Here is a 15972-nt window from a genome sequence, read left to right as displayed (position 1 = left end):
AGAATTTCAGTGCTGCCAAAATGTTGGGAAAGACAACGCTCAGCCCTTTCCCTGGCTGGCGGAACTGCTATCACTTTCTCTTGCAACATATCCAACTGTTTCAGTGCAGGGTTTATGCCAAGCCCTCATATTAAAAAGCAAACAGAATCCTGAAGGGTACACAGAAACCAAATCTTGTACACACTGTTACTTTTTGAAATGGCAGAGGAAAGGAATCCTGTGGACAAAGGGCATCTTGCTTGCTGATGAGCTTGGAGAGATATCATCTTTTCAGTGCATCCAGCAATTTCTCTCTCCCATCAGACAGACATAGCATTCCTTCCCCACCAGAGTTAAACTCCCAGGAAGAGTTCTGAGGGCCCAGTTTGCAATGCCTTGTCTACCAAGTGCTGGTGAAAGTTGTACAAACATTCAAACAACAGTGGAAGAACAGCTTTGCTTGATTACACTTAATCTCCGCTTCTGGGTTCCTTAATGTGCTAACCGGTTGCCCCATCACAGCCAACAAACAGGAAACGGTTGATGCCGCTTTTCTTTTGAAGCTTGTTCTTGGCATTGGGAAGATAGAGGCCAAGTTTCAGGGCCTGCTATGCACTGGCAATTTGTAACTGATTATTACCAAACTATTATTGAACTGAACCAAACTTCTAACCAAATCTATGGACCTGTATTAACATGTGTCCTTACTGCATATATGCAAACTCACCTATGTGCATATATGTTTGATAAATCCAGAAATCCAGGCATTGTTTCTAAGGTGTGGCAGGTACATAGAGCATGATGTACTAGCATGATGCTAGGAAGGATCATGTAGAAAGAGTCAAGGGAACCCTGAACATTTTTAAAAGAGAGTGCATGAAAATCTATCCATGCTGAGTTGCACCTTGTAAGGAAGATGAAATAATGTGTTGGACCCCGAGATTCTGGGACAGTTTCAACTTTCAGAACAAAGGAAACAATGGCTATGGCTCAGACTCAGGATACGTCAGAATTAAGGATTCAGCTGCTAGATGGTTTGAAGAGCAAAAGAAGAGTTCAAAGATTTTCTAACAATTTGATCAAATTAAAGTTCCCATCAATTGTAAAGCTTGGCCAAGATCAATTTAGCGTGGGAACACCATAGTGATTGCACTGTAAGGAATTAGAGACTTTCTGAACAAAGTATGATTAACCCTCTGACCGTGTGCCGTTTCATATTTTAAACTCTCTTAAGCCACAGACCATTGATTCACTAACGTATACAATGAAGTTATTTCTACAGTCCTGATGGCAACCACATTAGGAATAAACACCATTTCATTCTCTAAAAAGAAGATAGCTTTTTACAATAAGAATCATACAAGGTGCATCTGTATCTGTAGAGCATGGCCAACTGTATAAAATGACCTTTAAATGATGTTGTAAGTGGCAGTGTCTGCTCCAGTCCGCTCCTGCACACCGCCATAGATATGTGTCTACATTATCCATTAAGCATAAGACCAAGGTGTCAAGAAATTTTGCTTGAAGGAATAGTACTTTCAGACTTTTCAGCTGATTGTTGGAAGGAAGAACAAGAGGAGGACAGAAACGGTGTGTTTTCTCTATTGTGCTCTTTAGCGTAAAAAGTGCTTCTTGACTAACAAAGCTATGAAAGTGTAACTAGAATTATCTTCCATACACACAGCTTCCTTGGTAACATTTAAACTTTGTGTATATGTGTGTATGCAATTAATTGCAGTGTAGAGACTGAAACTGGCCAAATCCAACAGGAAGGTCTGCTCCCAACCCTGCTGAGCTAGATCTGAAGCAGACCAGAAACATTCTGAAGGGTCAAGTCTGCAGTTCCTAGTTCCTGCAGAAATCTTAACTGCTACCACCTGTAGAGGGGGAAGACATCAGAACAGTATCTCTCTTTCCCTCTGCCCTTAAATTTATATTTTAGCTTCGGCTAGGGAGCTCACGCTGGCATCTTTCTTAAGTATCGGTGGCCTCTTTCACATCAAATAAAGCTCCCAGCAACCAAATATCCTGGGAATATGTACAAATTAAAAGTTCAGAGATTTCCCAACTCTCTTCAAATGGCAAGATTTGATTGGGCATTGGAAGTTTTTTCCTACCCAGAGTTACCCTTTTTTACCAGAACTTACATCATGAGTGACATCCAACTCTTCTAGCAAAGTTGTATTTTAGTTTAAAGGTGGAATGGCAGAACTATGGAAAGCTGCATTATACATTTCAGTAGAAACTTCTTTGGCACTAACTGTAGGATTGTCTTTGTTCTTGCCTTGATTTTTAAAGTCACAATAAGGATCTCTCTGCAGGAATCTCTCCGCATTGATGTTATCAGAGTGTGGATCACCATGGACAAAATAGTACAATCTAGTAAGGGCTTTAGCTGGCAAAGTAACTGAAGTAGAAAGAGCCACTCTGTACTGACAAAGCTATTTAGATAACAAAGGGTATTGCCAGGCTAGACAGCCCCTCTTTCAGAGGAAGAGATACCCTGTTTAGAACAAGTTGCAGATCCAGCTGAACTTGTGAATTGCATTTTCATGGCATATTCATCTTGTCAGAATTCAACTCTAGCCAAAAGTTATATACATGTAAGATTGCATAGTGAATGCTTAGAAGTAAGCCTGATTTCATATTTGATCCCTTTGTATGTTAAGTAATATCAACATTTAAAGAAAAGATAGATAGACCTGTTAAGGTCATGTCCCTATTTGCACCTAACCATGGCACAAACATGTCCTGGCAATATCTCTTCTCTGTTTTGTCCCCATCATGTCATGTTTGTCTTGTTCCAGTTCATAAGTGGCAATCTTAAATCATCCTCAGCTATAGCAGTGCTAATATAGAGTTTTCCCTTTACTCCCACTTTACTCCCACTATCAAAAAGTGCTTCAAGGCCCACAAAATCTGTTAGGCTTTATCACCCATTAACTTGGAGAGACAATAGAGGCATGATAATGATTGGGAATAGAAAGAGCAAATATCATTCCAGAATAGTTTTCTGTGATTCAGAGTCCCCTTAACCTTGGCATGAACATGATTGGTCATCAGTTTTATTTGCCATGTCTTCATGATGTTGCCTTAGTCCCACAGCTAAAGTAGCGTAAAGTCAACTTCTGCTCTTCCAGTTTTCAAGTAGCGTTTTCCCTCTTCTTCTGACACAATTTCTGCTGTGGACACAATCTTGGATACTTCATGGATGACATGATTGATGACGTGGTCAGGGCTTTAGGATCCGCCCAGCTCCTATAGGCTGGTTTAGGGTGCTGCAGACATACACACTCTCCCCTGGTTGCTGGGTTAGGATTACGTAATTCTGGCTTGGGCTAAAGGAAAGACCAGCCACCTCACTCTGGAGAGACACCTGCCTGTGTCACGCCAGATTGGTGCTTTCTTGTCAAGTCTGAGGTGGGCTCCTTATACACACAAGATCAGCATTCCTCTTTAAAAAGCTCTGGACCTGTTTTTTTTTTAAAACACAGCTTTAGCACTCACTAGTTCTGTGTTTAAAAAACAGGACCAGTTTTCTCATGAGAGAATGCTGTCCAGGAAGGAGTTTGATTAAAACCAGATACTAGAGCTGGTTTCTGCTAATTATGCATCACTGGTCCTGTGATCAATAAGTTTATTACAGGTTTTCTGCTGCTTCTGCTAAGAAGGGATTTTGCATGGCTGGACTTTTTACTGTTTTTATTACTTTGGAGGGACACCGTTTTGCCAAGTTACTTTCAGGAGCTGCTGGCCACAAGTTCTTATTACCAGCACTTCCAATGCCTTGCCACTTGTTATCAATTGCTCCCTTCTGTTTCCTTCAGCACCCCTTCTTCATGCCAGTGACCTTTCAGTTGGGCTTTTCAGGACACAGCTTTAGTGCTCTTTTAGAAGAGCCCTAGACCTATGTTCAGAAATAGCCCAAGTGACAGGTTACAGGTGCAGAGTACCTCCATTACTTAGGCAAATTAACAGGTGGCTAAACCAAGCATCTGCACTGGCCCAATCCCACCCGGCTACATATTAAGGAGAACGATTGGTGGCTATTTCCCTCTTTGGCAGGCAATGCTCAATGGGAATGGAAATGAATCCAGGGGACTCCACCAATCGCTTCTTTAACTTGTCCTGCATCAAAACAATATGGACAACACCACTTCCTGGTCTTGTTAGTGCAGCAGAATAAGATCAGTACAATATTCCAGCATAATGGACTGGAGGATACACTTTAATACAACCGTCTGGCTGTGCCCATTGACTCTGAATTCAGTTCATTGATAGTCTATTACAGATTATCCAGCTGGGGGATTAGAGGGAAGGAATCAAACAGAGGCAAAATATTTGCAGCAAATTTTGATTCATACAGTACATACATACAAAGAAATCTGTGACAGAGAAAAGGTCACTCTTTATGACCTCCTAGTTCTATTATTTTTTGCATAAAATCTTGAGAGGAGGCTAAAGTCTGCCAGCCTGTCCTTTTAACATGGAAGGGTTGATTTAAAGTTTTCAAGAATATGCTCATACAGGGAGATAGGTTTTTTCTTTTCTTCTCTAATTTTCCTTTGCTTTGCTTTTCCTTCCCTTTTTTTTTAGTTTGAGGTTTGAGATTTGAGCTGTGTTTTTTTCTTTTATTCTGTTCTCTTTCCACCCTCCTTTAATGTTTGCTTTGCCTCTTATCTCTTCATTTCCTCTTTTTTTCCATATGGTTGGAATACCTAGTGGTGATGTATTTAATCTTTTCTGTAGAAATGGTTCTGCCGACTAGGATTTCTCTTTTAAGGTATTGTAGGAGGACAGCCGTGTTCGTCTACAGTGGCAGAAAGCAGGAGTCTGGTAGCACCTTTTGGGACTCACATGTTTTATTAAAAGGCATAAGCTTTCAGGAGCTGCATCTGGTGAAGTGAGCAGCAGCTCTTGAAAGCTTATACCTTTTAATAAAGGTGTGAGTCCCAAAAGGTGCTGCTGGACTCCATTTGAAGGGAAACCCCTTTTAGAATGGAAACTCAGCTGGATCCTAGAGTCCAGCAAGCGCCAAAGAAAGAATCTGCAGTCGCTGTGCTGTCACTGGGAATCACGTTGTCTAGCCTTATCAATAGCTAGCTGAAGTCACCCTGTGCCTAAGAAACTGTGTCACCACCCCGTTCATGGTTGCTTAGCAGCAGCAGCTTCTTCCATAACTTGCCATTGGTCATAAAGCCACAGGGGGGCTCTTGTCTTGCTCTTTCCCCCACACCCCCAACTTGTACTTTGAAATATTGTGGATTTTTCACTGGCCAAAAATAGGTGTTCGATTTCAAGATGGGAGCAATATATGATCCTCTAGATGTGGCTGAACTACAGTTTCCAATGACCTTCACCCTTGGCTTTGGTGGTGGGGAGCTACAACTGATGGCATTTTAATTATGTAGGCAGGAGGCTATTGCATTTCCCTACCTCATTGTAACTACTGTCAAGGAATTAGGGTATGCAAAACATTTGAAAGTGGCTCTTTGCATAGTGTGTGGCCTGCAAGTAGGGCACCTTTCCTTGAAGTATTAAAGCAGACGTGTCTTTCAGAAGGCTTGGTGCACATGCATGTGGAAATAAGCATGAAAGTCTTTGAAGTAGCCATCTGGAGCCTGATGGACGATGCAGCTGTTTTAACCTTTCAAGGAGGAGTGTTTCACTCATGTTTTGTGAAGCTGCCCTTTAGAATGCTTTCCCTAGCTTTAGTACTGACAAGTTCAGTGGCTGCTGCATGCTCTTGAGGAACAGATGTTAAAAACCAGTCATAATACTTAACCACTCTTATATTTCCTCAAGAAAACATTTCCAAAGTAATTTAACAATACCAGGAGTACTGGTACATATCTTCCACGAATCAAAGGTGCTCGTATTTGACAAGGCCTAGATACATGCAGGGATGTACCCAACCACATTCACTTCAGGACTTCCTCTCTGTCAGGGAGCAAAGTCCATATAGTCATGTATTAAAGTCATTCTTCTCCTCTATTTTGGCAGTCCTCCAGAAAGGAAGGGCTTAATGATCTGCCTGAACTTGTAGGAAGTGACTTGATCTTCTGTGGGATGGGAAGAATTGTGAAATTTGCCTCCTTATAAGTTAATGGCTAAAATTGAGGTGTTTTATAGCCTTATTCATCGATGACTGTTTATTCAGGAGTCATTCCTACCTTGTTCAGGGAGACTTATTCTCATGCAAATATGCTGACGTGCTATGTTCCTAGAAGAAGGAGCTTCAACAGCTGTGCTAAAACCCTATGCCCTTGTTAAGGAATGGCTTTTGCTTTGCATGGATAGGCCCTCCAATTAGATCTCTAAAGTGGTTCTCCAGATAAATCAGGGAAAGACTTGGCTATCTTACCATAACAATACTGTGCCAGGTAAACCAGCAATATAACTGGATATAAGTTATATCCAGTTATTGCCTCTGATTAATGTGTGCCATGTAACTGTGACGGTGGATGGAGCAACTTTTTCCATTGCCAAACTTTTCTTCCAAGAAAAGCTATAATATAACCTCTGCTTGTTTGTTGCTGTTGTAAGACCTGAACATGTCCCACATAGAAATGTGTCTTTATGAATAAATCAGTGAAAGATCATGCTTTTATAGATGTCCTAGGACTTTTGATCTCACTCAAAAAAATCAAGGGGAGGGGAGGTATGGCCCATCTCTGTTTAAAGTTCAACTTTCTAAAGGGCTGCTCATTGAGTGAGAGGTCTGTGATTCAGGAGAAGGAAAATGTTGCCATAATTATCGTGTCAGTTATGCTTACTTTTACCCAGTGACTGCACAGGTCCTCAGGCCATGAATTCTGAGACAAGGGACATTCCAAGGCATGTAGGCTTAAGGAGTGGCAGGAAGTAGAGCCAGATGTCATCAATAAAATGTTCTGCTGGGTTAACATTGGGGGATTAGTTATGGTAGCTTGTGTCTCCAACACAGTCATGTTACAAAATCCTTTCTCACCCTGTGAAATCATTCCCAACACATCTTCCTTCAGCTCTACCCACACCAAAATCCTTCCTACCTGTTGTAGCTCATCTCTGACCATGGGAGACACTCTGGTTAATTTGGGAAGCAAAATGAAATTTCCATGTTCAAGTGCAATATGCCAGAAGATATTAAGGTTGTAAGATTAAGATACTAAGGTTATAAGATTATAAGATTCATAATCTTCCATGAGAACTTGCCTAGTTATTACTGGAAAAAGAAGATTGTATTCAAGGAAAGCAAATGACTTGCAGAGGACCACTAACTGAATAGAAGGCAGAGACAGACTTCCAAACTTCAAGCTACCTCCTTTGGCTCAACAGTTATTACAATCTCTTGTTTCAGGGGTGGTGGGAGGGGAATTATTGAAAAATCTTATTGCTAACACATACACACACTAAATTGATTGCCAGCATATACACACAATTAATATACATTTAATTTTAATGCCATTTCTGCCCTTTTGACAGCAATTCAGCATGTATGGCACATCCTGAATCTTAAGCACAAATGAAACAATGCAGTCTTACTTCTCAAAGTGGCATAAAGAAACTAGACATATCCACTATCCTTCTGTGGAATAGGGTTTGGGAAGCCAGCCTAGCTGGCTATTAAGAATAACAGCCATTCAAAATTTATGGATCTCTAGAGAAAGCAAAATGATCCTTTCCTTGCTTCTCACAACATTCAGCATGACTGTAGGCAAATACAGCTATATGTTGACTTAATTATTTGCAGTCACATCCCAGCTGTTGCTTGTAAAATCATAGGGTAACTGACAAAATCGTACTTGAGTGATTCCACAGAGGAAATCAAGCTTACCAGTCTTTAAATCTTTCCAGGTTGTTGTTTTTTAAATAAAAGCCCTTTTGAGACACAGATCTCTTTAATTTCACAGAATCAAAATCTCCCCAAAGGGCAGGAGAGCTGTGAAATAATTCCAGAGGCAACGGTGTAACTGCAGTAAGCCTTGACAAACATGTGTGTTTGGTTCCACAGAGTCATCTTCCTAGCTAGGTCTTGTAAATGGGGCATATAACATCTGGGCAATCAACATATGAGAACCCTGAGGGTTGGAAAAAGTAGGCATTCTGAAGTTATCTTTCTTTCTTGGGGATAATTATGCAGAGGGCATCCTCTTACTGTAGCTGCCCAATGTTCTTTCACCCCTTTCTTTTAACTGATCTTCCAGGTCTGGGTAAGCATCTTTTTCGTTAGATCTTTTTCTCCCCGGCCTACTGTTATATATGGGAAACGTTCTCCAGAGATATTCCCCTTTATGTAAAGGGCATTGCATTGCTCCTGGTCAAGCGTAATTCTTAGTTATTGATGGAAATATGCAAGTAAGAAAGGAGCCCACACACTTTATTCCTGTACCCTTTATTACTAAAGCATGCATGTATACTGAGGCAGTCTATCAGGAACCTAATTTCAGCCATCCTGGCATGTACTGACAGATCTTTCTTAGCTCATATATGGCTTCCAACTGGCTCCTGCCCCAGTATTATCTTCCAATCCTTCTGATTGAAGCAGTGGTTTAATCTCATGGATCAGGTCTTCCACTGGCATGGATTAACATATGACTACATTGCTTAACAAGCAATGAAATAAATTGTTTAAAGAACATGGGCTTGCCTCAACATATTAAGCAGAGCAAAGCTTTCAATGCTTTGGACTCAGTAAGAACTGAAAAGGGTTGAGCTCTCTAATATAATTCATCCTGTTTACTAATTCAGGGAGTGAAAGAGGAGATAGAAGGTAGCTCCTGTAATACATGATTAGCTCAAATGTGAGACTTATGTATTTTATCCTTTTTTTTGGGACATAATTCTTATTGTGCATTGTGAAGCTGTGCTACTTAAGGAGAAAAAAAATACAATGGTTATTGAAATTCCATGTTTGGAACTAGGAATTTAGCTCCACCCTTCTCTTGCCAATAATCTATTCCCAAATCAATGCTTCCAAGAAAAGTAAGATTGGACAAAATGAAAATGAAATGTCCACCTGCAATTTTAAATACAAAAGGAAGGATAGCTCCCTGTAAATGTAAGCATCATTTTGTGCTTCCCCTCAGTGGTAAGAAGGTCAAGAGTAGCCTATGTATTTCAGTTTAGATTTGTTTCTAGCTTTAAACCAAGGACCTAGAGATTGGAGACCTAGAATCTCCAAGATTGGAGACCATTATTGTCACTGGGTTTAATTATTTTGGGTTGCTGGCTTTGGGTTTTATTTGCTGTTAGCCGCTCAGCGTCACTGAAGTGAGATGGGTGGCCATATTTATTTATTTACTTAAATGCATATGTGGTTCATTCTGAGCAGTTCACAAATAAAAACATGAAAGGCAAGGGTAAAATACAATAATAGAAGAATAAAAGATGTCAAGGATGACAAAAAACAGGACAGGAATGAAAAAACGAGCCCACAAAATCCATATCACTTGTTTAAGTAAATAAATAAGTGGTTTAAGAGGAAGAGAACTGTCTTTGAACAACAGATAAAGTATTTGCCAGCCAGCATCAATATATTCAACATCCATCTTGCCATTCCTTCTCAGCCCTTATTCAAAGGGCTTCTTAAGATAGTCATCTCAAACATTTATGTTCTCAAAACATGTTATCACAAATAAGGATGCCTCCGTATTGTCTCCTTTTCATTCCCAAGTGGCATTATCCCCTGCTTTTTCCTTACCATAATAATAATAATAATAATAATAATAATAATAATAAATCCAAGTACTGTACAAAATTTGTAGAAATTCCTCTCAACCATATATTTTACTCTATTCGTGGTTTCTTCCTCTCCCTCATCCCCTTAAAGGGTCTCTTCTCCACTGTTCAGGAAATGCCTCTTATATCCTCCAGAGTAATATTTTCAGCAACAAAAGGGGCAGTAGCAATTTTGGGGTGGTGTTTCATCTCAGTCCTACGTTGTGAACATTCCTAGGCTCACTCAGGATTATGAGGGAAAAAATGGTCTTTCGGAATCCAAGACATAAACTAATTTTTTTTAAAAAAGTATTTTCAGTACTGGTATGATGTCTGGGTAGAATCTGGTGTTAATGCTTAATGCTTCTATTATTGTCAACACATTGCAGAAAATTCTCATTGAGATTCACATAGAGTACATCCTAACAGCAAGTAATATGTTTTATAGATTCTTTTAAGATAGTGAACTGCCAAGAAGTTTGGTTATTGGTCAATAACTACCCTATGTTTACCTATCAATCCATCCATCCATCATCTATCATTTTTCTAATTTCATGTAATGATGAAGGATTGCAGAAGCACTCTCCCCTGCCTGAACGGACTAAATAAACAACTCTACATTATCCCAACTTCTGAATTAAGCAATAAATATTGTATTTAGACTCCCTGGGGGTACAAGAGCAGAAGAAAGTTAAGTTTATAGAACTCTATTTCAAGTTATTAATTTGAGGCAAAGTCATGGTTGCTGTTGTTGTCTTTTTGTTAATTCTCATCATATTCCTGAGAAAAGTGACTATAGAAAGGAGGAACCACCCCTTGCCTTTGTAACTAGAGAATGTTTGTGAGCATTGACAGATTATTAAGGTTACCAACTGACCAGGAAACTACTGGCCTAACAAGTTTGGGGATCTGTTCCTTCATGTACATCTTGCTAGTCGAGGAAATGGAAGCTAGTTTTGCTGCCTGCACCTGGTTTTCCAGCTTCCCCAACTTCTCCCCACTCCCCCTCTGCATTTTTAATTGTGCTTCCATGCAAAATACATGTCCTGTATGTTTATTGGGCAAGGAAAACCAGGTATTTGTTTTAAATGAGCTGTTCATACCAATATCCAAGCCTTAGTAATGTGATATAAAACACAAATTAATGCTGGAATGTCTGCATCTTGAATGCCCATGTGGTCTTTATACATACTACAGGTAGTCCTTGACTTATGATTGTTTGTTTAGTGACCGTTCGAAGTTGCAGCGGTACTGAAAAAAGTGACTTTTGACCAGTCCTCGCTCTTACGACCATCGCAGCATCCATGCAGTCACATGGTCAAAATTCAGGTGCATGGCAACCAGCATGTATTTACAATGGTTGAAGTGCCCCAGGGTCATGTGATCATCGTTTGCAATCTTCCCAGCCAGCTTTCAACAAGCAAAGTCAATGGGGGAAGCTGGATTCGCTTAACAACCACACAATTCACTTAATGACTATGACGATTTGCTTAATGACTGTGGCAAAAAAGATAATAAAATCAGGCATGTCTCACAATGACTGCCTTGCTTAGCAACAGAAGTTCTGGTCCCATTTGTGGTCATAAGTCAAGGACTACCTGTATATTCCATCCTCTTCACTGGGTGGGAAATGCCAGGATATTTGTTGATCTAGTTGATCGGTCAGTCAATGATTGTTCTGGCTGACCTTCAGGGTTACCCACTTGCAGGTACCCCATTCCAATTTGAGCTTGCTAGGACCCTGAAACTAATGTGCCCAAGGAACTTTCTGGTAATCTCTCTTCCACTTATTCATGTATTTGTCTACTATAAACAGAATATAATTCCTAAAGAAGCGAGCTATGATCACAGGAACTCTGAAGACAGCAGAGAGACTGGAGAACGGGTTAACTTCTCAGATGTGAACCTCACAGAAGACCTGTTATCCAAGGAAGTAGAAAGGTTGTGGGGAAAGGACCATGTTGAATGATGCTGGGAAAAGAACAGATTTCTGAAGAAATACTAGATTTTCTGTGGTGTGGAATGCCATAAGGGAAGGATATACAAATATTAAGCTGCATATTAGATTAACACCAAGGCAGCCAGTATATTTTGTGTGAATTTAGGTAGCACAGTAAAATGGTAGTCCAAAAGATATTAAAAGTATGTGTGTTTATGAGCATGCATGAGTACTGTTTTCCCTCTGAAGCATCTTATGTGAACATATGGATCCAGTACACTACACTGATTTAGAAATCAATGGCTTTCTCAAAGACGACAGGGAAAACATGAAGACATTGATGATACTCTAACTCCATGGAAGAAAATTTATTGTAATCTCTATCTCTTCATCTCTATTTCTATCGCTTTACACACATAGTATCTCCATCACAGGCACGCCCAACCTGACCTTCCAAGGCCACACACACAACTCAGAGATCCCATACGGCCTTTGGCCGAGAAAAAAAATTATGCATTTCTATTTTACCATGAAAAAGGTGAGGATTGCAGCATCCAGTAAAACCCCAGAGAAACTTCACTTCTGTCAAAGGGCTCTTCCCCACAGCGGGGTTGCCAACACATACCATATTGTACTGCTACAATGGTGGAGCCCTATTCTGCCTCAGTACTGTTGTCCTTATAGCTTTAATGCAGCACAAGTGCATAAAGGTGCCTGGTGGATTCCCTTGGGTTTGTCTCCCCTCCCACTCAGCGCCTCTCTCCTTATGTGTGGGGCAGAATTGGGCAGTGTAGGCAGGTGCTTGGGATGGAGGGTTTAAGTATATTTCAGATTGCCTGAGTGACAGGTTGCAAGTGATCGTCTTCCATGCCCTTCCTCCGCATCTACAACATATCAAGTGGGCTATTTGGGAACGTAGGTTAGCACTCTTTCAAAATAGCACTAGGGTCACGCTCACAAATAGCCCAACCCACAGATCATAGCTAAAGATGAAGGGCTGGGAGGAGCATTGGGAATCAACTCTTCCACTTCATCCCATGGCCCTCCTTGGTTACTGTGAACTGTCTGTAGGGCAGACAACTGCAGAGGAGAGGTACGGAGTAATGATGGAGGAGTGCTTGATAGTGAGCAAACTCCACCCTCAATTAGAGTTTGCAAAGGAATGGTAGTGGCTAGTAGCCGGTGGAGTTGGGAAAACCAGGATGGTGTAAGTTCCATAACCTCAGTGTAGATTTTTTTTTAATGCAGTCACATGAAACTCGTTGTTGACAGAAGCACCAGAAAACCTTGACCTTCTCAGCAAGCACAGGACTACTACTTTCCAAAGGGAGTGTTAAACATGTTATTTAATACAAGTCAAGCACTTTTACATCAGGCCTGCGTGTTAGACCCATATACAAGGATTTTGCATAAGACCTGACAGGTACTATGGAAAGTGCCAGTCAGAGCTTACATGGGCAGGTACCTCTGAGAAAGCCAGGTAGGAGCTGGGAGAATTCTGCCATTGTCATCAACCTCATGGTTGACAAAGCATTCAAGATCATGTCCATGGCAAAACTGTTTTGGGAGAGAAAAGAATACACTGGAACAGCTCAGAATACATTGCCTGAGCTGGGCGTTGGAAATGACACCAGAATCAATTGACTGTTGTTTTTTTTGCAGTCCATGATATTCCTAGTAATGGTCTCCAGATAATTAATTCCAAAACATCTATCTACTCTCTCAGTATCAGCTTTTACAGTTATACAGTATCAATTGGAAGACTGTTGCTTTAATTATTCTAATCTTGGGTTGTCCTAGAAATATCCTTATCCTTCATGATCTTGTCTACATTTTTCTTTTTTCACATATATATGTATATATGTATACTGTATATGTATATATATGTATATATACAGTATATATGTGTGTGTGTGTGTGTGTATAAATTTTTTATTAAGAATTTTAATTACAATAGTAAAAGCTAATACAAACTAAACTTAGAGAGAGGGAAGATAATGGAAAAAAGGAATAAAAAAGTGCAGGAAAGAAAAAAAAGAAAGAAGAAAAAGAAAAGAAAGAATAGAATAAAGAAAAGAAATATATAAAGAAATTACTTCCAACCTTCATCACAACAAGTATAAACAAATTTAATAACTCTTCACTCCCTATAAGGTTAAACAGATATCTCTTCATCCCATATCCCATTCCTTATCTATTCTTCTTCTCTTTTTGTATCCAGTTCAAACCTTAAGCTGCCAATATGACGCCACCTTCTTGGCTTTGTTGTTGGCCAAAAACAAGTCATTTTCAGTGCATACCATTGGTAATAATTGGCAGGTCAGCAGGTGGGCCGGATTCTGTATCTCTCCACATTCACACGATGTGTTATTATCTGTCAGCAATCCCCATTTGAGCATATTAGTCTCACACTTGGGCACTCCAACCCTCAACCTATTCAGAGTCCTCCAAATAACCTAAGGGAGGTTGAATTCCTCAGCCATATTCTCCTCTGGGACTCCTCCTTGGTCAGTGATTTCTCTCCTCCATCTTCCAGTTCGGTTTTGCTCTTGCGTGCCCTCAAGAGTATTTGTTCTTGCCATGAACATGTACACAAGGGTACGCAGAAGGAGCCTCCTCGAAGATTGTGAGATTTTCTTTTTAAGCTAAAATATTGTACTATCTCACAATCAGGCATACCCTGGGAAATGGTGAATTTGTCTCGCTGGCTAATCCTTCGCACACCAGACCAGACCAGACCAGACCAGACCAGACCAGACCAAACCAAACCAAACCAAACCAAACCAAACCAAAGATTCCTTATCTATAAGCAAATCCATAAAACATAAACTTTTCAATCCTGGTGTCAGCAAAAAATCCATAAAGGGTTGCCAGAACATTGCAAAAAAAATGTCTGACTTTAACCTGGATCAAATAAACCAACTTTATATTACTTCTTTTTACTTCTAACAGTCTGAATTAAAGATTAAGACTGTCAAATATTGTCATAGGATTTGATTTCTCTTCAATTCTTCTTCATCCCATAGTACAGATTTCTTCAAGGCTTCAACAAGCCTCTTTTGTAGATTCAATAAGAAAACCTTTTCCAGGTCATTCTCTTGGTTTATCATTTGTATTTCCCTTTTAATTTTTAAAACTTCAGCCAGTTTTTTTTGTACAGCCAGTAAAGCATCTTTTTCCAAATCATTCTCTTGGCCTGTCATTTGTAGTTCCACTTTTGGTACTTCCCCTGTCTTGTCAGATAAAATTTGTTCCACATCTGTCATTCCTTCATTAACATCTTTTGGACAGAGTCTTTCCATAGAAGCAGACATCTTTACTGACAGTGTTGATATTGTAGTTACTAATTTCTGGCTCTGTTCTTCAAAGATCTCCTTTAATATTTCCAATGTTATAACATTTTGTGTCATTTTGCAAGTCCCAGTGTTAATTGACATCAGGCTAGAATTTTTTTTTCCCCCTGCTTACAATTTTTAGTCCCTTCTAGTGCTCCGTTTCTAAAATCATCACATATCTTTTCTTATGACTTACAATAACCTGGATGGCCAAAATAATTCTGCTTCCCATGAGAAGTTGCTAATTTTTTATAGTTAATTCCAAAATCTTATAATAAAAGTCAATATTCCAAATTTATCTGGACCCTTAATCTGTTTATAACTTTCTTAGATCAAAATCTTATTTAGCTTTTTGCTGTTTATTTCCAATTCTTTAAGTTCTTATGCTTGTAATTCATTTTTCTTTTGTTCAGAATTGAAGATAAACTCACCCAATGAAAACTTTTCAAACTTGTCATTCTGAGGGTCTCTAATATTTATTTATTTATTTTCTATCCCGCCTTTATTATTTTTATAAATAACTCAAGATACCAAACATACCTAATACTCCTTCCTCCTCCTATTTTCCCCACAAAACAACTCTGTGAGGTGAGTTGGGCTGAGAGAGAGCGACTGGCCCAAGGTCACCCAGCTGGCTTTCATGCCTAAGACAGGACTAGAACTCTCGGTCTCCTGGTTTCTAGCCCAGCACCTTAACCACTAAGATAGTTAATAGGAAATTTCTGAAAGTAATTTGAAAGTGAGGATTGCAAACCCAGTTTCCTTTAAAAGGCTCTGCCACCATTGCGAGCAAGATGGATGATCCCATTGTCTCCTGGAGCTCAAACCCATGGAAAAATGCTGTCCTATGGTCTCCTTGCAAGGAGCAGTCACCGAGAGCACATGTGGGCGCTCTCCCTTACTCTCATTACTTGGAGAGGTTCGAAGTAAATGGTCTACTCATCAGTTCCCTAGTCTTTGCTGTGGTTGTTGGCTCCACTTTCAAAGAGCTGTTTTCAGTTTGCCATACCTCCCCCAAAA

This window comes from Candoia aspera, chromosome 1 (assembly GCF_035149785.1).
Source record: "Candoia aspera isolate rCanAsp1 chromosome 1, rCanAsp1.hap2, whole genome shotgun sequence".
Taxonomy (NCBI): Eukaryota; Metazoa; Chordata; class Lepidosauria; order Squamata; family Boidae; genus Candoia; species Candoia aspera.
Note: the sequence above shows the minus strand (reverse complement) of the source record.